This window comes from Prosopis cineraria, unplaced genomic scaffold, assembly GCF_029017545.1.
Source record: "Prosopis cineraria cultivar Desert tree isolate PC_DT_omini unplaced genomic scaffold, ASM2901754v1 PC3, whole genome shotgun sequence".
NCBI lineage: Eukaryota > Viridiplantae > Streptophyta > Magnoliopsida > Fabales > Fabaceae > Prosopis > Prosopis cineraria.
In genome coordinates this window covers 19464812-19487672 of record NW_026555334.1, presented here as the reverse complement: position 1 = coordinate 19487672, position 22861 = coordinate 19464812, and the positions used below count along the sequence as shown (strand labels likewise).

General features: G+C 32.5%; 1 non-coding gene across 1 annotated transcript; it reads right to left on the bottom strand.

Moving 5' to 3' along the window:
* Window positions 1-18496: 18496 nt before the first annotated feature.
* On the bottom strand, window positions 18497-18568 carry TRNAN-GUU (transfer RNA asparagine (anticodon GUU)). The gene has a single exon. It is a non-coding gene; the product is annotated as a tRNA-Asn (tRNA).
* Window positions 18569-22861: the final 4293 nt, after the last annotated feature.

Sequence of the window (22861 nt, the reverse complement as noted above, 5' to 3'; positions counted from 1 at the left end):
AAGAGAGTTTCCTAAGCTTTATTCCCTTTCTTTATTAATTTAAATGATAACAATAGCAACATCAATAATAACAATCACATAAAGTTATACCCAACAACAATTTCAAAAAAAGTAGCAATATAATGGCTTAAAAGTGAATATTATAGGAAATTGACAATTCAAGCAATAAAAAATTAAAAGTAATATTTCAGTTATAGAACAAGAACCAATAAGTACCTAAAACCCTAAATTTCAAACACCCTTAGCAAGAATATTAATGGAGACACAAAATAATCAACATTCAAACAACCCATTGCATATATAAATCAAAATTAACAATCCATGAATTTAAAATGAGGATTGATGATTGAGAAAGCAAGAACCAATCTCAAGAAGAAGAGAACATGTGCAAAAATGTAGAAAAGGCAAGCTAAGAGCAGTGGATCTAAGAACATAAAACACCCACGAGCATAATTGGGTTCGATATTAAAAAAACCCACAATAAATTGAGTGCGAAATCATGCGTTTGGCTGTTGAAGTGATGGAAAATGGGTTTTGAGTGGTTTGTGTGTGTTTCAGAAGACTTTCAAGTTGCAGAAATGTGAAGAGGGAAAGTGTTTTGAAGGTAATTTACATGCTAATGTTTGGCAGTTATTTTGTAATAACCATCAAGTATGTTCCAGACATACTTGACATTTTTTTTTTCAAAATAAGTGTCAAGTAATTATTTTTATTTCATTCTTTTGAAAAATAATTAATTTGATGCTTGTTTAAAGATAACCATCAAGTATATTGAACAGATATTTGATGGTTATCTTCAAGAAAGCGTCAACTATATCTCCCTCCAACAATAATTAAGGTAAAAATATATATTTGATAGGTTTTTCAATGTAACCATCAAGTATATGTTTAAATACTTGATGGATTTTTTTAACAACTATCAAGTATTTAACACTTTTTTATTTGTCAGTTTTATCATATAACCATCAAATATTGGGCGTTTGATTTAATACATTTCTCATGCCTATATTAATTAATATAAGGATAAATTTTAAAAAATAATTTTAAAAAGTATTAATAAGTGTTCTACATTTTAAACTAAGTTTAATAGAGAAATTGTCTCATAATTTGGATTAAAGGGGTAATTTTTAATAAAACAACCTAACAGTTGTACTCTATAATCACTCAGTTATTTATAGAACCCATGAATTTTTAAGTTCTTACCCATCAATTTCAGTTCTTTAAATTTCAATTTTTTAAATTTATTGGTCCCTATACTTTTAAAAATCCATTCATTCCTTTAGGGACAAAATTGCAACTAAATCATATAATGTAAGAACTAATAAATTAAAGCTAAAATTTGAGGGATTAAAGATAGTACTACCCTAAAACAAGAGGGCTTAAAGAATGACTTTTATACTGCCTCCCTCCTTCCCTCTCTTCTCTAAATATTTCAAAAATTAAGGGGGGATGGATGAAACATATTTTTTCTACTCTCATAGCATAAACATGTTTAATTTCAATAAATAAACTTAATTAAACTTATGAATTTTATCATAATGAATGTTAGTATTACTATCATTGTAATTTCTTTTGGTAAAAAAAAAAGAGTTTAAGTGAGTTAGGTTTCAAGGACTTACCAGGACTAGGGCATGCCTTCATACTCAAATAACACTTATAGAGGTATTTACAAATTGCTCACCAACAAGGTTCTCGTATTGATAGTAAGATTTAAACCCAAGAGCTTGTTATAATATTAAATAGAATTAGATGTGTCATATATGCACACATAATTCCATATTTGTTGCAGGCATCGCTTGCAAGGTTTTTAATGTAAAGTTTTTTTGGGCCATATTAAAGGTGCAGTTAAGGCTTAAATGTAACATTCTAAAAATCTAAACCCAATTAAGTAAGCTTAATGAGGGTAATTAGTGAATTGATGAGGTGTATGGTCAGAGGGGTCTAATGAGTGTAGTTGAATTTGATTTTACACCTAAATGTCGGTCGGAAGTGATGTCAGCCCGTCCGAGCAAGGAAAGAAGAGGAAAATTTAAAGAAAATTTCTTTGTGTCGCATGTTGTGCCACTAGGAACGCTTGCCACAGAGCACAAAGGCAAATAAGCGTGACCTGGAGCTCTCTCTTCCATGCGTTATGGCGCATGACCAAAAGTTTAAATAAGTCAGTTCGTGTTTGCGTATGAAAATAAAAAAGGAGAAAACCAGGAACATGGAATTGCACTGATAGGGCAAGTACATTAGGACCATTGAGGATATTTAGAAGCTTCCCAACACCTAAGGTAAGTATAATGTGCTTCCTTCTTCTCTCTACTTCTATTATAATGAGGAGTTAAGTTAGGATTCGAGTGTTAATGGTGGTTTTTGGTTCATATGAGCTATGGGTCAAAATTCATTGGTTGAAATAGATATAATGGGATTTGTTTAGAATATTTAAACCTTACATTAATGGTTTTATGAGTAGTTAGTATTTGGGAGCCAGTACTATCTGAATTTTGTAATAAATAAGGTTGTTGGGAGTATTTGATACTCATTATTGGTGGTCTAATGACTTATTAATGGTAATGTGGGCCAAAGGAATATTGTAAACCTATTGGGTATGATTAGTGTGATTTTATGATTTTAATAAGAAGGGGATATATAGAGTTTGATATTGGTAATTGCCTAAAATGGGATAATGATGTTATCCTTATGTAATGATTATAGTGTAACTCAATTGGCACCATTCAAGGTTACAAAGAAGCTTTAGAAGTGATTATTGTGAGGATAAATCTTTGACCTCTCAAAAGTTTGAGGTAACTAGGGGAAACCTAACTTGTGTAGTTGTATGTTAATTTGATGATTATTGAAATTAATGACTTGAACATAGTTTGATGCTTAAAACTTATTCATACAATCTTGGCAATATGATATGTTATGTGTGAAATTACTTTGATAAATGAAGAAAATTTTGCATGAGACAAGTGTGTGTTGAATGATGATGATTGATATTATGTTATTGTGAAAATGATGAATATGTGCTATATGAGTAATCTAGTATGTGGAGTATGATAGAGAGAGAAAATGAAATGAGATACGATATGATTGATGATTGAGTTGCATAAATATGTGATATACATGCATAACATGATTATTGGCAGGATTTTGCTTAGGGAGAGGAGTAGTTTGATTAATCCAAGCAGTATTTGCGGTGACCGTTGGAATTGAGAACTTGCCTTAATATCGACGATTGGAATTAGGATATAGCCCTTGTCCCATAGTTAATTAGGGACCGTCTTACTTATTTTATGAGGGACTCAAACTTAACTAGTCTCCACCGGTTCATGAGAAGGCTAGATTAGAGGTATGACACCCTATGTGTAATATCCCGAAATTTTAAGACTCAGATTTATTTAAAAAAAATAAAATATCTATAATTAAATTAAAACGTAGAATAATTTGATAGAGGTCAAGAGTTTGAATTTTACTAAGCAAAAGTTAGGTTTTATTTTATTTTTAACTATGGGAAAAATTACCAAAGTTAACTCGGGCTTTTGTGTCATAATAAAAAATGTTAGGCCCTTTCTTGTAATTTCCCCCAAAATGTTTTAAGGAGAAAATGAACGCAGAAATGCAGGAAAAAAACAAAGAAACAAACAGATAAGAGAGAGAGAGAGAGGAAGAAGAGATGAGAAAGAGAGGGAGTTAAGCTTGAATCTATGAGGCTTTACGATCGTTGTGAGTTCGGCTACACGATAGGTAAACTTCCTACTTCAATCCTCTTCCTTCCTTCTTGATTTTCTTAAATTTTTGGAAGAGGAAATTTTTGAATTTTGATCCCAAAGGCTTTATTCTTGTAAGTTTTGGTTTCTTTGGGTCCTTGAGAGAATGTTTTGAGTTTCTATATAGTGATCTAGTGATTTGAGTGGATAATTGGATGAAAATAGGTGTTTTGGGCATAAATTAAACTCTGAGAGATTGAGTTTTGCTCCTTAATGGTTTAAGCTTATTGATTTAGTTATAATTTTGCTATTTGAGCCTAATAAGATTTAAATTAAGGTTTGGTTTTTATTATAAGGGCTAATGGTGAAAGTTGATGACACTAAGTGAAGGTTTTTAATTGATAAAAAATTATATAAATTTAAAATTAGCCTAGTAATGGCTAATAAATGGTTTTGGTGGTTAAGTGATACTATGTGAATGGTTGGTTTAATATATGGACCATTAGGATGGATTATGACTCATTGACTCAAGTTGTGTGGTATGAGTTATAGTCTTCATTAATGTTATTTGTCATGATAAGTGATGTGGATCACTCATATGTTGTAGGGATTATTGGTGGAATTTGTTCGGAAGTTAAGGAACAAGCCGAGTCCTACTTTATACCCAAAGGGAACCTTTTTAGTACCAAAAGGTTGAGGTAACAGGAGAATTTATATTTTTTATTACTTTGTTTTAGCTATTTTTGAATAAATATTACTGGCTATCATGCATTACATGTTTTAAAAGATTAAATGTGCTTTATAAGGGGTTATAGGGTACTACTTTGATTATAGTACAAATATGTTTTTTTAATTATTTAACAACAATGTTTTTATAGAAACAAGATTTGTTTACATGTATTGTAATCATAAGGAATATAAGTTTCACTTAAGGAAGTGTAATTAAGTAAGGTACCTTAGATAGGCTAAGGAACCGTTTAAGGAAGATTTATAAATGTTATACTACCTTAGAGTGTTGAAGTGGTCAATACTCGGGAAAGGTAGCCACAAATAAAAGGCATGATTTTAGTGGGAGTTCACCAATGAGAAGGTGTGAACTTTTGATATTCTATGGCACACTACCAGTACTCAGTGTTGCCTTACGTATTGTGGGCTTAGTGCACTAAAGTGGTTAGTGTATTGAGTGTTTGAAACTTCTCAGTGGAGGAGGGAATCTGACATATGAAGTGTGAGGTTGAGTGCCTAGGCCAAGGTAGCCCTTACATGGAGAGTAAGTCGGGTTGGCTCTGGGAGGGAGTTAGCTTTGATTACTCAGGATTCGCGTCGAAGGGGCATAGGCGGTTCGGTGGATTAGATCATGCCTTAGATTATGTTTTGTGCCTGTGGAGGTATAAGTTGGTATAAGGTTTACCTGTGAGTTAAAGAGTGTCAGAAGGCATTATGTTGGTCATGAAAAGCCATACCGACCTATGTCATGCATTCATGCATTTTAAATGGATAAATTATATATTATGTTGAATTTATTATTTGTTTACTCGATTATAACTTACTTTATAATAATCAATGTAGATTTCTCTGTTACTGAGACTGTGGTTATCTCACCCCTTTCTTTTCAATATTTTCAGGTCTAAGTAAAGGAACCAGTGGAGGACAGGGAAAGGAGCAGAGCTAAAGGTTGTTTGTGAATTGTAAAGAACTGTAACCCCTTTCTTTTAAACAAATCTATTATAATGTATTTAGGATTAGGGTGCCAATAGGATATGATTATGTATATGTGTGTGAGTATGTGTTGTATGGCTTGTGTATGAATTTTTGCTTGCTTGTAGACTTGTGGCTAGGGAACTTGGCTATGGTGTGTGGTTTTGATGGATTTATTTAGTAGACCAAGTTTGCACTACAAGCAAATATTTATTTTGGTATATATGTGATTCCACAAGCAAATGTAAAGTGGTTGTATTGTAAATGGTGTGCTATGGGCAAACATATACTTTGGATAAAGAGAGTAGGTGTGTGGGCCCACAGAGATCTCTGAGCCAAGTAAAAATATTTAGCGTATGTATTCATATGTGTGTATGATATTTGAAATAGTTTTTGGCCACTCTTATATGATTTGTGCATTTTGGGAGTTTAGGGTCCATTTTGGGAAATGGCACCTGGGTGGTCAAATTTTGGTATAAAGAGTTTTTCTATCATTTAAATGTTTTATCAGGTATTTTTAGTCTTATTTGACGTGTCCAAAGTGTTCCCACAAGTTTGTGGCCATTAGGATGAGATTTGGACAATTTTGAAAATGGTTTACTAAAAAACTGCACTTTTACATCCCGGTGTCTAAATCTTAATCTGACCGTTGGATTTCTCTAAAATTTAGATCACAAGTAAAACATTTCATAAGCTTCGTGTGGGCTTTAGAATCACATCGATCAAATACCAGATGGAGAAATGACGCACTCCAGAATTTGGTCTGGAGGAGTCGTTATGATAGCACTTTTGCTATCATGATAGCAACATTGATGATATTAGAACATGCATGAAATTCAATTCATTCGTTAGATCTTTCTAAAATTTGTTATGCTAATAGTATTATTTAAAAGTGACATGTGGGCTTTAGAATCATTCCCATTGGAGGTCAGAAGATAAAATGGTGCACCCCAGAAGTTAGTTCGAAGGTGCTGTCATGATAGCAAAAATGACCAAACTTTTAACATGTTTAATTTTTAATCTGACTGTTGGATCTTTTTGAAATTTGGTACACTTATAGTACCCTTTGAATTTGACGTGTGAGTTTGAAAATTTCTTCGATTAAGGATGAAATGAAAGAACGGTGTCTCCCAGAAGTTGGCTCGTGAGGGCTGTCATGACAGCGTTCGCCTAGCTTGCTTCCCTGTGTTATAGGTAAAACCTATAAATTTTTTTTATTTAAAAAAGGTTTTAAATATTTACTTTGCAATTGTGTATTTGCTTAGTGATTTAAATGATTTGTTTCCTAAGTTGGTTTTAGGATTAACTCCTTAACCACACTTAGTTTATTTGAATTGTGTGATTTTTGGATAACACTCAGGGCAAGTGTTACACCATGATTGTTAGTATTGGGTGAAACCATGATAAATAAATGAGTGAGTTAACCTTGGCTTGGTAGCTTCTCACAAGTGGAAGGTTGGGTTAGTTCGTGAAGGATGTAAATAAGGCTGGCATTTTATCATGCATTTAGATTCGGCCACATGGCTGTTATTATTGTGGTCCGGCGTGTTAGGGGTGTAACATCCAAAAAGTTCAAATCTGTAAAAGTTGATTAATTAAGGGATAAATTAGTTAAAAATATGATTAATTTATTTAATTATGTTTTTGGGTTGCTAATTAGATTTTTAGGTCATGTTTGGCTCTAAATTGAGTTAGGATGAAAGTCAAGTCAAGTCAGAATGCATTGAGGGGAGCAAAATTAACTTGTTGGTCGCTGCATTATGAGTCGTGGCTTGTGTGGCGTGCGCTGCGGCGCACGGCATAGCAGGTAACTTAAAAGTTCAAAAATCATCAAAAATTGATAGATTTTGGGGTGGAAAATCTAGAACATGAAAGGGGCAACTTTGGGCACTACTAGCATATCAATTTGGGAGCTTTTTGAAGATAATTTGAGCCTTCAAACTCTTAAGTAAGTTTTCTACCCTTCTCCTCTACCTTTTCATCTCATTTTCCATGGGATTTGGAAGAGTGAAAATTTGGTCTGATTGGATCAAATCATGAGTCAATGTTTTAAAGGTTTCTATTGACTCTAATGGTTTAATTTAGGTTTATTGATCTTGGATATGTGGTAACAGGAAGCTACTTTCTTGTTTGGTGAATTTTGGATCAAGCCCTAACTTGATCATTGGGTGTTGAAGTGTGATAAGTTGAGATATTAAGTTTTTTATTGTGATAGAGAAGAAGGAGGCTTAAAGGGATTGTGTGAACAAATTGTAATCTTAACAAGCCTATTTATTGAGAATTTGAGTGAGAAGAGGGAGAATTGGGAAGTTATTGGTAGTTAATAGTGCTTGTGTTAATTGAAAATTAACATATAGTACTTGTTGATGTAGATTGTGGTGTAGGAAGACTTACTTTCATACAAGAAGAAATTTAGTACCATGGGTAACCCTTTTAGTAACGAAAGGGTTGAGGTAACTAGATAATTTGCATTATTTATTACCTTGTATAAGTTATTCTCAAGTTTCTTTTTTATGATTTGTTGAGTATATATGTATAAATTCTTTAAAGGTTAACTATTTTAGAAAATGAGTGGAGTATTGGTTTATGAAGTTCTATATTTTTGAAGTAAATAGTAAGATTTGTTATATTTGTTTAGAAAGTTATTTATGTATGGTCAAGTGGAGATATGTAGTGAATTGTGGCATATTAGAGGGTGGGAGGTCACCCTAGTGGAGATAGTGAAGATTAAGTCCATATGGCATTGCTGGTACCTCGGGATGCCAGGTGTAGCACTTACTCTTCTTAGTGCCCAAAAATGAGTGCGGTGTTGGAGACTTACGCTCTTTAATACCCAAAAGGGTGCGGAGTTGGAGAATATGCTCCTTAGCATCTCTTCTGTGACATCACTTCTTCTTTCTAACGAAGCCATCTTCTTCATAGAAAGCCACAACTTTGATGTTGACATTGCTATTTCTACATTCGTTGACAACAATAACAATAACCTTAGCACTAACAACAACATTATTATTGATCCTAGAGTTCTTGTGAATGATAACCTTGACAAAGTCCCATGCCTAAGTTTCACCTTTGTGGCTTCATCTCTAGAGTCTCCATTAGAATCCCACTCCTTAAATTTCTCTTGTTGTGATCTAGAGAAGTTAGGCAATTATAATAATGAGGAGTATGAAGTTGCTCTAAATAATCCTTTAGTGCTTGCAAAAACCCAATATGGTCAACATCAAATTTACACAAAGCTTTGAGAAGTTGCAAAAAGGTATTGGGAACCACCTATAGTTTACTCAATGTCATTGTGTTTTTTAAATTTATTGTTGATCTATGATTTATTTTGTACTTTGGCTCATTTGATTGCTGGCTTTTCGGGATTATATGGTTTTGTTCTCAAGTGCTTGATCTTTGCTTTGGTTTCATTCTTTTCATGGATAAGTTTCTCTAGTTCGATTTCTTAATTTTTCTAGTCCCAAGGCTTTTATTTTTGTTTTTGGGTTGTTAGTTTTTTTCATTTGGTTGAGCCATATTTGTTCTTGCTCTATCTTTCTTGCTTCAGCCATAACATTGGTTTGGTATCTGTGATCAGAATCAAGTAGAAATGTAGAGGAGGAAGAAGGCATGAAACGTGGGTGGTGAAAGGTGGGATTCGTGTAAAAAAAATTAGGAATTTTCTTTAGGGAAAAATGATGTGGGGTCAAGATAGTTAAATCATCAAGTTGAGGAGACAATGTACCAACTTGAGAAATGTGAGGAAACATTGCGCTAAAAAACTTAAGGATATTAGGTGTATCCATATAGAAACTTCAATGATAGATTTGTGTCTTAACCCAATTCTACAAACATAAGCATTTGAATACCATATCTCATCTTTTCTGGTGGATATAATCTATAAAATAAATTATTGGGTAAACATAACTTTTGATCCCTGTACTTTACTCGCATTTTGCTTTTGATCCTTATACCTTTTTTTTGATGTTTTAGGTCCTTACACTTTTATTTTTTATTGTTTTGGGTCCTTCCAAGGTCCTTCTACTTTGGTCATAGAGGGACAAAAAATAATGAAAAGTAAAAGTGTAGGGACCTAAATACTAAAAAAAGTATAGGGACTAAAAGCAAAATATGAGTAAAGTACATGGACCAAAGGTTATATTTACCCTAAAATTTTTTTTATTATCATCAAAATTGGGGTTTAATATTTCTTCCTATTTTTGATGATGACAAAACTAGATATAGCAAGTTAGAAGCTAGAGGGATTTTAAGTCTCCCCCTTAAGCACATATGTAAGGTGAAATATAATAGATAAGGCAAAGAGAGTCTAAATACATAAATTTCTCTTTATGTGTGTGTGTGTGTGTGTGTGTGTGTTCATAAACAAAAAGAGATTGTCAAAGAAATTCAAAAGTTCCCAACAACTCAATTATTTTTCTTGCTTATGGATTCTAAGTTGCATAATCTTTACTGATTCTTCTCCCCTTTTTTGTCATCAATCAAAGGTGGTTGAGTAGGAGAGGTGATGCAATGTCCTCATTTTCCAAAATATACTTAACCACTAATTAAGTACTACCATAGTAAATAAAACAAAACTAATCTTTAAGAAATTTTTCCATGATAGAAAGAAGTAATCATAGTTAATTGAATCAAAGAAAGTAGCTAAGTATAAAAACTTTCAAAATTGGGATCCTAAAATCATTTAAAGATATAATAAAGTTTAGAGAGGCATGAAATCCACAAAAATTATAGTATAACACATTTAGGAAGTATGACAATTATTTGAGGATGAAAACAAGTTAAATTAGGATCAAAATAGTCATTTTCACCAAACCAGACGTTTATCCACAATCAACAATCATAAGCTACAGTCAACTACTTTATGGAAGCAAAAGCTATGGCCAAAGCCTTATATGCTACAACTTACTTATCATGACAACTATGATGGCAATTACTAGATTCCAACTTTTGACATGCACAACTTTGAACTTAGACCTTCAATCAAGGTGATTCAGGTTCCCAATTGTTGACAATTTTACAGTCTAGCTATTGAATTTGGTTTCACATTAATTCGATACCGTATAGAGAAATTGGACACTCAAGGGGCCAAATTTAGACAATTTATACTTAAACAATTAATCAAGTGTCCAAAATTCACACCACAAGTCATTAGTCTGCACAAGAACTTGAACCACACTCAATGGGTCCTAATATATTTGCTCAAGCATTTACATGCATCATATTTAACATAATTCAATATTTGACCATCCAACCTTACTATTTCACAAACATGGGTGGGAATGCAATTTTTGACTTTGAGTCATATAACCATCCAAAATCATGTAAAACATATTTAACTTATCAAAGCACACTTGCCAAAAACATCTTGTGTAACATCTCAAAATTTTAAAACTCGGATTTATTTTAAAAATAAAATAAAATATCTATAATTAAATTAAAATTAAGAATAATTTGATAGAAGTCCAGAGTTTGAGTTTTACTCAGTAAAAGTTTAGTTTTATTTTCTTTCTAACTATAGAAAAATTATCAAAGTTGACTCGGGCTTTTGTGCTATAATAAAAAATGTTGGGCTTTTTCTTGTAATTTTTCCAAAGTGTTAGATCAATAGTTTTAAGAGCAAAATGAACATAGAAACAGCAATGAAAAGGAAAGAAACAAATGCACAAGAGAGAGAGAGAGAGAGAGAGAGAGGAAGAAGAGAGGAGAAAGAGAGGGAGTTAGGCTTGGATCTAGGAGGTTTTACAACCATTGCGAGCTTGGCTACATGATAGGTAAACTCCCTACTTCAATCCTCTTCCCTCCCTCTTTATTTTCTTCAATTTTGGAAAAGAAAATTTCTGAAGTTTGATCTAAAAGGCTTTATTCTTGTAAGCTTTAGTTTTCTTGGGTCCTTAGGAGGTTGTTTTGAGTTTCTACATGATGCCCTAATATTTTGAGTGGGTAATTGGATGAAAAATGGAGTTTTAAGGTAAAAGTCAAACCTCAAGAGGTTGGGTTTTGCTCCTCAATGGTTTAAGTCTATTGATTTAGTTATGATTTTGCTATTTGAGCCCAATAAGATTTAAATTAAGGTTTGGTTTTCATTATAAGGGCTAATGGTGAAAGTTGGTGACATTAAGTAAAGGTTTTTAATTGATTAAAAATTATATAAATTGAAAATTGACCTAGTGATGGCTAATAAATGATTTTGGTGGTTAAGTGATACTATGTGAACAGTTGGTTTAATATATGGACCATTAGGATGGATTATGACTCATTGACTCAAGTTGTGTGGTATGAGTTATAGTCTTCATTAATGCAATTTGTCATGATAAGTGACGTAGATTACTTTTATGTTGTATGAAATTGTTGGTGGAACTTATTGAGAAGTTAAGGAATAAGTCAAGTCCTATTTTGTACATGAGGAACCCTTTTGGTACCAAAGAGTTGAGGTAACAGGGGAATTTATATTTCTTATTACTTTGTTTTAGCTATTTTTGAATAAATATTACTTGTTATCTTGCATTACATGTTTTAAAAGATTAAATGTGCTTTATAAGGGGTTATGGGGTACTACTTTGATTATAGTGCAAATATATTTCTAATTATTTAATAACAATGTTTTTATGAAAACGAGATTTGTTTGCATGTATTGTAATCATAAAGAATAGAAGTTGCACTTAATGAAGTGTAACTAAATAAGGTACCTTAGATAGGCTAAGGAACTGTTTAAGAGAGATTTATAAATGTTATACTACTTTAGAGTGTTGAAGTGGTCAAGACTCGGGAAAGGTAGATAAGAGTAAAATGCATGATCTTGGTGGGAGTTCACCAATGAGAACGTGTGGACTTTTAATATTCTATAGCACACTGCCCGTACTCAGTGTTGCCTTACGTATTATAGACTCAGTGCTCTAAAGTGGTTAGTATATTGAGTGTTTGATACCTCTTAGTGGGGGAGGGAATCCAACATATAAAGTGTGAGGCTAAGTGCCTAGGTCAAGGTAGCCGTCGCATGGAGAGTAAGTCGGGCTGGCTTTGGGAGGGAGTTAGCTTTGGCTACTTAGGATTCACGTCGAAGGGGCATAAGCGGTTCGGTGGATTAGATCATGCCTTAGATTATGTTTTGTGCTTGTAGAGGTACAAGTAGGTATAACATTTACCTGTGAGTTAAAGAGTGCCAGGGGGCATTTTGTTGGTCATAAAATGCCATATCGGCCTTTGTCATGCATTCATGCATTTTAAATTGCTAAATTATATACTATGTTGAATTTATTATTCATTTATTCGATTATGGCTTACTTTGTAATAATCAATGTAGATTTCTCTATTACTGAGACTGTGGTTGTCTCACCCCTTTCTTTTTAATATTTCCAGGTCCAGGTGAAGGAATCAGTGAAGGACAGGGAAAAGAGCAAAGCTAAGGGTTATTTTTGAATTGTAAAGAACTGCAACCCCTTTCTTTTAAGCAAATCTATTGTAATGTATTTAGGATTAGGGTGCCAGTAGGATGTGATTATATATATATGTGTGACTGTGTGGATTGTATGGCTTGTGTATGAATTTTTTTTTACTTGTAGACTTGTGGCTAGGAAACTTGGTTATGGCATGTGGTTTTGATGGATTTATTTAGTAGACCAAGTTTCCACTACAGGAAAATATTTATTTTAATATATATGTGATTTCACAAGCAAATACAAAGTGGTTGCATTGTAAGAGGTGTGCTATGGGCAAATATACACTTTGGATAGAGAGAGTGGGTGCATGGGCCCAACAAAGATCTCTGAGCCAAGTGAAAATGTTGAACGTGTGTATTCATATGTGTATATAATATTTGGAATAGTTTTTGGCCACTCTTGTGTAATTTGTGCATTTTGGAGGTTTAGAGTCCATTTTAGAAAATGGCACCCGGGTGGTCAAATTTTAGCATAAAGGATTTTTCTATCATTTAAATGTTCTATCAGGTGTTTTTAATCCTATTTGACATGTCCAAAATGTTTTCACAGGTTTGTGACCATTAGGATGAGATTTGGACAATTTTGAAAATGGTTTTTACCAAAAAACTGTACTTTTACATTAGGTGTCCAAATCTTAATCGGACTGTTGGATTTCTCTAAAATTTGGGTCACAAGTAAAACCTTTTATATGCTTCGCGTGGGCTTTAGAATCACATCTATAGGACACCGGATGGAGAAATGGTGCTCTCTGGAATTTGGTCTAGAGGTGTTGTCATGATAGCAACAAGATTGATGTTGGGACATGCACAAATTTTGATCCAAACGTTGGATCTTTTTGAAATTTGGCACACTTGTAGTATCCTTTAAATGTGACATGTGGGCTCTAGAATTGCTCTGATCAGAGGTCGGATGATGAAATGGTGTACTCTGAAAGTTAGTCCAGAGGTGCTGTCATGATAGCTAAGAAGCTGTCATAACAGATAGCAAAAATGACCAAATTTGTAACAAGTCAAATTTTTAATCCAACCGTTAGATCTTTTGAAGATTTGGTATACTACTAGTAATCATTAAAAATAACGTGTGAACTTTAAAATCACTTAGATCGAAGGTCGAATGGCTGAACGACACCTCCTGAAAGTTGGCCTGAGAGGGCTGTCATGACAGCAATTTAATGCTATCATGACGGCATCTTTTTATCCTACTTTCATCTAGCTTTCTTACGTGCACTATATGTAAAACCTATAAATTTTTTTTAAGGTTTTAAATGTTTATTTTGTGATGGTGTATCTGTTTAGTGATTTAAATGATTTATTTCTTAAGTTGGTTAAAGGATCAACTTCTTAGCCACACTTAGTTTATTTGAGTTATGTGATTTTTGAATAATATTCGGGGCAAGTGTTACATCTTGACTCACAACAAAATTTAGCTTAGGTATTTGAACCCTACAATGGCCAAGATATAAAAAAATATGCCTAAGTTCAAAATTTAAGGCTACCAAGGCAAATGCACATAATTCAACATAAAATAACAAATCAAGACCCTTAGTTGGCATAGATATGAAAATTACACAATAACTAGAACTAAAGGCATTGCAACAATAACTAGTTGTCTCTAGCCTTTAAAGCTTTTCCCATGCTCTTAGTTGGATTCTTGCTTGTAAAACATTAAACCACGAGAGTGAAATAATAATCTTAATAACTAGAAAACAAAAACTCAAGCACATATAAGTGTGGCAACCATAAGTATGCAATATGGGCATGTATTAAAGTCAAGGTTATCAAAGTCCTCAAGCATGCAATCTAATATTATATGATACATATGATCAATGCACCAACTTTATTATCCTCCTCATTTCCTCTGACTAAATTCATAAAGTACAAATATGAAAAGGATTGGCTTATGTGACTAGACTAGCCCAAGCTCTCCAATTGTAAGGGGCTACTTGACTAAAGGCTTCTATACTCATAGATTGTTCCTTTCTCAAATCTTAGAGGTGTCATAAAACTCAAGAACCAGTAATATTGAGTAATGCCTGGCCCATGCCACTTCCTAAAGGATAATGACAATATTGAGCAATTCAAGTATAATTATGCTAACTATCAAGCACCATTCTTGATAGAGGCTTGCCATATGGATTTAAGATAAGTACATGCCCTAGTATGAACTCCCACTCATTCATGATCATGCCAAACATAACTTCATATTCACAATGCATATTAATAAATTATCATGCTCAATTTCATATCATAAAAACCAACATGCTTGAGTTTCACAAATACTAGCATCAATTAAGCTCCAGGAACAATTCATAATGCTTACCCATCTTATGTAATTTTCCAAAACATAGAAATATGTTCTATTTCATATAAAAAGTACATATCAATCATTTCATAGCACTCACAGTCACAAAATATACAACAATTTAGGTTCTTTATTACCTCAACTCTTGGCTTTACCAAACCAAGAGTACTTGTGAAAACCAAATGGAACCTCTAACAAGCTCAAATGCTTTAAAAAATAGTTAATCTATAATCCAATACCATTAAACATTATTAATGACTAATCATCATTACTTAGTCCTATTCAAGTCTAATTCCAAGACTCACATTGTGGTCATTAACTATAATTAAATCCATTTCTAAGTCCTATTAGTTTAGTTTGACTCCTATTAGCATAATAAACACCATTAACCGTTCACCTTGTCATAACTTAACTAATTAACTCTAGGGTTTGCTTTAAACTCATCATTAAAATCCTAAATAACTATTAATGGCCTAACCTAAAGGTTAGACACTTAAAACAACATCTACAGACCCCTTTGAACTATGAACCATAAGTAAAACAACCTAATTTTTGATCTCTCCCAACAACACTTGAGACATTTGATGAAAATGTATAAGAGAGTAGAGGAAGAGGTTATGAGGCATACCTAAGTGATTTGAAACCTCAAATGACCATTGATAGATGGGATTCTACAAGCCTTAGTAGAGATCCAACTTGTCTCCCTCAAAGTTCTACCTATTCTCCATTTTTAGCTTAAAATGGGAATCTAAAAATTTTGTGCACGTGCCACAACCAAAGAACCCATAAGCCATGGACAACAAAAATGTTTGAGGAGTATGAATTTGATCTATCAGAGTCCTAAAACCACCTGGGTTCCAATTCTAGGCCTAAATTAAGGTCCAGTGGACCCTTTAGCCATCTATTAACTATAATTTATTGAAGTTAGCATTCAATTAACCATTTTACCCTTAATTATCTTAATCAATCCTATTTAAAAGTTTTAGGGTAATATAATTTTCCCCTCTTAAAGGAATTTTATGTTGAAAATTAATACAAAACCATAAGGACAAGAAACTTAGTTTAGATTGTAATATCCTCCTCTTTCTAATCTCATAATTAAAACTAAATCCCAAGTAATTAGGGAATGGTATTATAGTAATTATCAAAATACAAAGTTTTTAATGGTTAGGAAAATAGGGACCCCAAGTTTACAAAACTAAAATCATTTTCAAAGTCTCGCAACTAAACAAATTAGAGTTCATAAATACGTGGAAGTATGGGACCATTACTTGTGTGAGCGCATTTGTTTAAGAATTTAAAACAAGAAAATTTCTGAAAAATTTTAAGGCATGCATTGCAGCGTGTTCACCTCTGTGACATGCACCACGGTGTAATTGCACAATTTTTGATAGTAAATTCTACTATCAATTTAATAGCAATAGAGGTAACTTCTAATGCGCCCTAAATCTCCGTTTGACATCCGAATGACGCGAACTAGATGTCTACATAAAGCTCTCTCAGAGCTCTTACTAATGGCATTAGTATCAGACTCAAATTATTTCTAAAATAAAAATTGGACACCCTTTTTAAAACTTATACTTCTACAATCATTTTTACAAAATCAAGTGTCTAAACCAAATACCAAAGGTGAATAGCCACTGACACCAATTTGACTGCATACAAGTCATTAAGATTAACTTAAGCAATGCACCATATCTCATGAAATATTCCTAGATCAAATTTTCATTACTCAACGCTTTAGACTCAAAAACATACAAGGGAGAGTTTACCACCGTTCTCATCAATTTCTCCAAATCATCTCATAATATGCCCTACTCTTACTTGCATTAGCATTTTGGCTCTATAACAGTAACACATATTCATCAACTCACTCCTTAGGGCCTAAAATACTGTTACAATTTACAATTCACATAATACAAGTAAGGAACAAATGAGAATTCCTAATTAGTAATTGAAATTGTCATACACATAAGTTTACTCAAAATAAGGAGGCTTACTACAAAAGGATTGCGATCCTAAGCCTCTGGTTGTTTTCCTTTATCCACCTCTTGAGCTATTCCCTGTAATATTAAAGATAATGGGGTGAGTACAATTACTCAGTAAATAAGATCTGACTAACTCATACTAATGCATATCAATTAGTTTAAAGGCAAGTGGCAGTTAATGTCAATACTTTAACCCATGTAAAACATTTGAAAATAGATATTTACAATTCCACTCACATAATATCATTTACTTGAAAAATGCTTTTTAACACTTTTCATATAAACAGAGTTGGTCACACAATTCACTGACAAAGACATTAAAAGAAATTAAGACTCAACTCATGATATCAGTATTAGGGACACAATATAGATAATAGGTTCCCTTACTCACTATGTGCATGATCATATGTTCTTCTCAGATACGAGGAAATAATTTAGTTCCAGAGCCAAAGATCGTAGTTCTCGAAAAAGCAATCAAAAATATTTTGGAGCATCTTCAGGCTTAGGTATTATTCCTCCAATGATCGTAGTCCTGAGTACTTCTTGGCGAGCTCTAATATGATTCGATTTATAAATATGCATCTCTTATAAAATATAAGCAACACCAAATCCCTCTAGAGCCCAAACATCCATTTCTCCAACTCGTTATCCCGCTTGCTTGGCCCTTCCTTTAAGGGGTTGTTGTGTAACAAGTGCATAATGTCCACTGGAACGTCCATTTATTTTATCATCAACTTGGTGAATTAATTTCAAGATATAAGGCTTTCCTATTATAACAGGCTGTTCAAAAGGATCCCCTGTTCTTCCATCAAATATTCTGCTTTTTCCCAGATACTTGGGTTTAAATATCCATGGATTCGATGTACAGATAATATGCATTTTAGAAACAGAAACATTAAAGAATTTAAATTCAAAAAAGCCAACAAAATGAGGTCAATTTTCTATTGAACAGTTCAAAACATTAACAAATAGAGATTTTTACTTATATCTTATCTCATTTTGATTTTTATGTAATGAACCTATCTTCTCTTCTCTATTCATATTCAAAAAAAGATATCGAAACTTATTACTAATACAAGACTAGAATATTCGAAAGACTCTTCTGACCAAACAAATAATTGTCAGCAAAGTTGGTTTTTTTTTCAAATCTAAAGAATTCTTATTACTTTATACATAGGTCATCAATTTTGCATTGTATAAAAAAGGGTGGACATGAGATACCTATTTTTCCATTTTTAACCCTAAAAGGTTCAAATCATTTTATTGACACCATACTAGTGGGCTTCTTTATATGTGAAGCTCAGTTTTGATTTTGTAAATAGTTGCATAGAACAAAAACCTTAATGAAATTTATTAAAGAATTCAGAATGAATCAAATCTCCCCAAGTAGGATTCAAACCTATGACCAGTCAATTAACAGTTGACCGCTCTACCACTGAGCTACTGAGGAACAACGGGAAATTAGATCTCATAGAGTTTTATACAATAACTGTCATAGCTCTACCCTATTTTTTATTTCATTTATTCTGTAATAATCACAAAAAAATTTTGAATTATGGATCAACTAATCAAAATTCAATGCGTAATTTTAGCATTCAAAGGATATTCCTGAATAATCTCTTTGAATATTATATATATATATATATTAATAAATTCTAAAATTGAGATAAGAATATTAATATATAAATCAGATTTTAATGAATTATTTTTTAATTATTTTAGTAATCTCTTAATCACTAATTTAATGACGAGATTTATTATCATTTTTTGCATGTCCCCGAAAGTTTATATTAGGGGCTTTGAATGTGGGGGCTGTTCTTATTTTACCAGAGGGGTTTGAATTGGCTCCCCCCATCATATTTCTCTTAAGATTAAAGAAAAGATAGGTAATCTATCTTTTCAAAGCTATCATCCCACTAAAAAAAACCCTTATATCCTCCTTATTCCTTTGACATGAAACCATGGGTTATAACTCAAGGGGATAGTCTATATTCCATGACTTTCCTAGCCTAAACACTTGTGAGGGGATTACTCGGCACAAATAATTCTTTGAACTTCAACTTCACAATCATTGTACTTCACACTTTCAAAGTCATTGAACTCTACTATTTTAAACATTATAGAACTTCTCATAAACAAAGATTCATGTTACTTCTTGATTCACAAAATCATTGAACTACCAATAAACATAATACGAAAATCTACTGATATTGTTTTTGAAGAAATTTTACATCACAAGGCATAAAATTCACAAATTTGATCTAGTGGATTTTCTAATAAATCAAGCCATACTTGCATTTCTTTTTAGTTTACACATTTTAATGATAAATCATAAATCCATAAACTAATAAACACACAAAAGTATAAGATAGAATTTCCTTAGTTACCTCAAACCTTTAAAAGGTCAAAGGTTTTGCCCCTCAATTACTCACTCCAAAAGCTTCCAAGAAGCTTGGATGGTGCCAATGTTAGTTACTCTACAAACATTTACCGTGTATAAAACATCAATATCCATATTTGAGTAATTTTTCACTAACATTTCATCATTTCTTAATACTAAAGATTTATTCTTGAGTCATGTAAAAGTACCCATAAGGCTTCTTAGCCTCCTTTAACTCTCATTAATAACATTGAGTTCTTAAATGGTCATTAATGAAACCACATTATTCCCAACTACCATATTTATGAGAATTTCAGACATTTAATGTCCTCCAACCACCGATCATCATAAAACCATAAATACCAAGTTTATATAGCTTAATCTACTTCCATTAACTCTATTTAAGTCAATGAGTTAAGACTAATAGCTTTTATGGACTAAAAATCACCATTAACAATCAAACCCTAACTTCTTCCATCAAGAAAATGGAAGAAGAGAGAGATTTAAGTAACAAAACTTGTGTTTAGTGTTTATGAGGTCTAAATTACTCCTATAAGTTAGTTTCTTTAAGTCCTAGCTCAGCTCCTTCGTTCTCTTTGTTTTTCTCTTCCTCTTCTTTATTTCTCTCGCATAAATGCAACACTGATATATTAAAATTTTGGCCATGCACCACAGTACATGTTACCTTCTGCTATGGTGCATGGCACAGAGGAGACTATTAGATTTCAAATATGCCTTTATCCACCATGGCAGACTAATCACACGTAGTAGCACCTGGCACGAAGAGCAAATCCTCACTTTTTCTTCCTCTTTCCTTGCTTGGGTGGCTCGTAATCGATTCAGACTGACTTTTAAGGCTAAAATCATATCAATTACACCAAGTTATGCCCCTCTAGCCACACACCTCGTTAATACACTTAATTAGTCTATTTAAGCTTAATTAACTTGATTTGAAATTGAGGATGTTACATAGATCACTATTTCATCAAGTGTCTTCTTTGAGGCATACTTGGAAAATGATGATCCATTTCATTTACCAATAGCCTTAGAAGCTTTCTCAAAATCATCCTTAGAGATACCTATGTTTGCCATTTTCTTTTATGTGCTTTTCATCCTAGCCATATTTACTTATAAACCCAAGTTTTCCCCTAAAAAGTTGATTATTTAGTTCCTCATGTATAGGTAATGGATTTAGGAAAAATTTTAGGGGTTTAATTTTTTTTCACAAAGATGAGGCAAAGTTTATGCAAAAGGGATTGAAGAATGGTTGCTTGGTTAAGAGAAATTGAAGAATTTGTTTTTATGATTCTAAAAGTAAGAGTGCAAGTTAGGGAACTAATGAACTGTTAAAGACTTTAGAACTTGAAAATCCATTATCAGTACTGGTATTGACTTGTCAGTGAAAATGTGCTTAAGAGAGGAGGTGAATTGGACTAATAAAAATTTTGGCAAATAAAAGATTAATTTAAAGAGCTAAGAGATAGGGATTATATCATTGAAGTATTGGAGTAGAAAGAAGAGAAATTTAACATGAGGAGTTTATCCTAGTTTGGCCAATCCATTTGCCTACATATTCAGTCTTCAAGCTTACTCCTTAGGATTTTTCACTATAACCTCTAAGATTAATATGGGCTCTTGGATGCCTTAATATAAATTAGACTATACAAATCTAGAACACTCCCTTTTACAAAGACAATGTATCACCCATTTGAGTTCCCAAACTCAAGATGCTTCATTCTAAGTGTATGAAATAGGAATGATCACTAAGTGATCAAATTCTCAACAAACTCTCAAAAGAGTAGATATACAATCAATAAAATTCACTATAAATGAATGTAATAGTAGATGAGTGGTTGAAGAATTTAATGGAACAATTAGTGTAATAACTTCCTTGCTTCAAAGTCTTTTATAATGTCTTCATGCCATGTGTCTGTTAGACTCATGAATCTATCAATTATGACTTGCTTCTCATTAATTCAAACATTGGACACTTTAACTGATGTTTATCTTCAATGACGATGCTATGTTTTCCAATAGAAAGGAAGAAAGAAGTTGTTCTCGCTGGGTAATGCGTTTTAGGCTTAAAGCAAGTTTGCATTAAATGTTTTGACATTAGTATGATTGAAGCAAAGCTTTAAAGTATTTTGTAGAAAACTTGTAAACATTTAAACTTAGGAAATTTTTAATTCCAAGATTAAATATGTTTAAAGCTTGATCAAAATATTATAAATTGTTAATTTTAATGTAAATAAATTTAGGAATAATAAAGTATGATTTCAGATTAATAGGAAGGGTTAAAAAAACATAAGAAACAGATGAAACTGGCTCATAAAGAAACTTTGAAGTATTTGAAAAAAACTTCAAAGTATTGGAGCATAAATTTAGAACAATTGAAGAAACTTTAAAGGATAAGCTTGAGTTCTAAAGAGATAAAAACTTTCAAAGAAAAAGATCCCAAACTTTAAAATATTTGAATAGTTGAAATAAGGAAGCAAAACTTCAAAGTTTTAAGGTTTAAACTTTGAAATATAGGAAGTTAAGATACAATAGCTTTGAAACATCAAAGAATTGAGAAGGCAACTTTGAAGTAAATAGAGGTTGTAGTAGAGGAATGCAAACTTCAAAGTTTTAAGTTAAACTATTAATGTATTTAAGGATGGGAGTCAAGTGCACATAAACATCAATGTATTTGAGGCAAAAGATTGAAATAACTAAGGTTTAGAGACAATGGTGTGCAAAGTTTGAATATTATGAGCAAAAGTATCAAAATATTGAAGTTAAGAATTTATAGCAAAGAATGAAGGAAATTGCAAAGAATAAGAAGGTAAAGTCAATTTTTTTTAAAGATTTGACAGAACCCAACTTTGAAACATCAAAAACAAAATGAATTCTATTAGTTTAGAAACTTTAAAGGATAAAGGCAAAACTATTGAAGTTTTAAGTAAGAAGCTTTAAAGTATTTTAAGTGAAACATGTAACATCATGAATTTCTTAATCCTAAGTTTAGAGGTAAATCAAGGGTAAAGTGAAAATTAAAGTGGGATTAGAGATTCGGATGATTAACTGGCATTTTGACTTGTTGGTGTGTTGTATGAACAAACATGGGTGATAAGAGTATGTTTCGGGTCAAAGCAAGTGTGCGTGGTGAGAATGAATCTCACTGTGCCACGCATCGTGGTTTGTGCTGCGTGTGCCGCAGTGCATAGACTAGAAATTCACTTCATAAGTTGTGAATTTCAAAAAATTTCAGAAGAGAGAAATTGAGAAACACATGAAATAGAGAGAGGAGAAGGGCTGAGGAGCTAGGTCAAGTCATTTTGGAGCGGAGGAAGGTGATTTGGATCGGTAACTTGCCAGGTAAGC